The sequence below is a fragment of the Anguilla anguilla genome, chromosome 9 (assembly GCF_013347855.1).
Source record: "Anguilla anguilla isolate fAngAng1 chromosome 9, fAngAng1.pri, whole genome shotgun sequence".
Taxonomy (NCBI): Eukaryota; Metazoa; Chordata; class Actinopteri; order Anguilliformes; family Anguillidae; genus Anguilla; species Anguilla anguilla.
This window is the reverse complement of record NC_049209.1, coordinates 52,813,316-52,815,414: the sequence shown is the minus strand read 5'-3', so window position 1 is coordinate 52,815,414 and position 2,099 is coordinate 52,813,316. Positions and strand designations below refer to the sequence as shown.

At 46.7% G+C, this 2,099-nt stretch overlaps 1 protein-coding gene across 1 annotated transcript in view; it reads left to right on the top strand.

Annotated features, from left to right (window-relative positions):
- Positions 1 to 153, top strand: part of LOC118236265 (diablo homolog, mitochondrial-like) — a 5,128-nt gene extending 4,975 nt beyond the window's left edge. Inside the window, exon 6 of the mRNA XM_035434482.1 lies at positions 1 to 153. This exon is cut by the window's left edge and continues 1,126 nt beyond it. The gene's annotated coding sequence lies outside the window, so the exon portion shown is untranslated.
- Positions 154 to 2,099: the final 1,946 nt, after the last annotated feature.

The following is a 2,099-nucleotide window of genomic DNA, read 5'->3' as shown; positions in this document are numbered from 1 at the left end:
ACTATCATGCACAGGTACTTTGTGTGTATGTGTGCGTGCGTGCGTGCGTGTGTGAGAGAGAACCTGAGTTTGTATGTAAATGCTCAATGTTGGAACAGATGTTTATATTTGTACAGTCAAATGCACAACCAATAAAGACTGGCCTTTTACGTTTTTGATTTTTGAAATAGTAATTTGAAATATTTAGCTGTGTACCAGCCAGGAGACACGTGACATTATGCATGACCAATTAGCATTCGCACTTGACCGCTGTCATTTGGCCCCTTTTTACCAATGAACACACGAGGTTCTGTGGAACCGTCTGACATGCTCGCATCAGAACGGTGTTTCTTTTAGTTCCAGTTCATTTTGTGGGTCATGTCAAGGCACACCCCCACCCCACGCCAAGATTTCACTCTTGTCAGCAATCTTTGTCATGCTTTCTTCGTGAGAAACGACTTCTTCCTCACGCGACTGCTCTCACGCGCATTCTCAAATCCCCGCGTTTCTTATTCTCCGTTCACTGTGACCTTTCCGCTCGGTTTCTCCGCCCTTTTTTTTCGTCAGCTCATCCATCTGATCACGCACCATTTACCGGCTTATGGCGTAGGTCACCGCACCTGACACGCGACATGCCTGCCCTTGTATTGCACAGCGCATCCTATAGCCCAGACATACGCGACCTCCATGGCGCTTTCTCGCCTCACGTACTGCGAAGTCGTCCTTGATGAAGGGTCTTTCACTTAAGGTGTTGGTCTTTTACGTAAGGAGTTCGGTTTCAGGGCTTTTCTGAGCTGCTTTTCTCTTTGATGTAAGGTTTGGTGGGATAAAATTGGACGTAAATAAAGATTTGGTCTCCAACCCTAGGCTTGGAGGACTACCACCTTTGAATCACTATGAATAATAATAATAATAATAATAATTGTATTTCAGAGAGATACGGTGATTTCTGTCTAAATTATTATCCGGTTAGTGTTTTCATTGTGAATAGCCAACTGGCTCGTCGACGGGTGCGTAGGGAGTGCGTACTGTGCGGAACGGTTACGAATATTTTCTATTAGCCTTTCTATTAACGTTTGTGGAATGTTAGAAGCATATAGGCTGCCTCTTGGGAAAAAAACCCGAAAACAAACAAAACAAATGCCTTGTTTTTCCAACTTGTCGAAACCAGGGCGAACAAATTCTCAAATACCCTTGAGACGCAATATGACTAATTATGACTGTCCCGCAGTTCGGGACACAAATTGGAGGGAGGTGACCGTGATCTCTGACAGTGCTTACCGGATTTCCAGATGCAAACGGGCCAATCTGGATCAAATTGAATAATCTACCAGCAGGTGGCGCTGCTAATCCATTTAAAACCATAAGGACAACAATTACAGTTAGGGTTAATGTTTTTTTCAGAATAGACTGTACACTTTTCTTTAAAAATATAATTCGTGAAGAAGTAGCTATGTAATAGCCTACAAAGTGGTGTTGGGGGAGAGATGTGAAGAAATCCTGTAATCCATTTGGTCTTAAGTGGAAAGACTGAATTGCCTTTAGAGTGGGCCTGTTATGACGAATAAAAAAATATATATATATAACCATAAAACACCAGGTTCTGGGCTGGAGTGTAGCCAATCTGTGGCATACGCTCTGTCGGGAGCAGTGTCTCTATGGGACGATGTTACCCAGCCTGTTAGCACACTGTGGCACGCTAATGGCCCTCCGTCAGCACAGCTGTTGATCCGCCAGGCGTTTTGGTAATTAACGCCACGACGGCCCGCTCGCGCACAGCGCGCGAGGGTTTAGTCGAGATGCGGATCAGCTGTTAAGAGACGGCAAAATGGCAGGCGAACGGTGCCGTCACTTAGCGGACCGCCGTAACGCCAATTCGCGAAGCACTCTAATGGCGTCAGCTGTTGCCGACGGGGTGTTCGACAGGTGCTTGCTGTCTGGGTAGACACGGCAGGATGCTGGGCGCTGCGCTTTTACTGTAAAGAGCCCCTCGGTGGAGGAGAATGAGCTCACGGAACGAGGCTGTCAGGGTAGCCTGGCGGAGCCGCCGCACAGTGACACGTTGTTGATTTCGCGTCACTGTAAACCGAAGTCTGGCAGTTGGTGGAGTTCAATGCTGT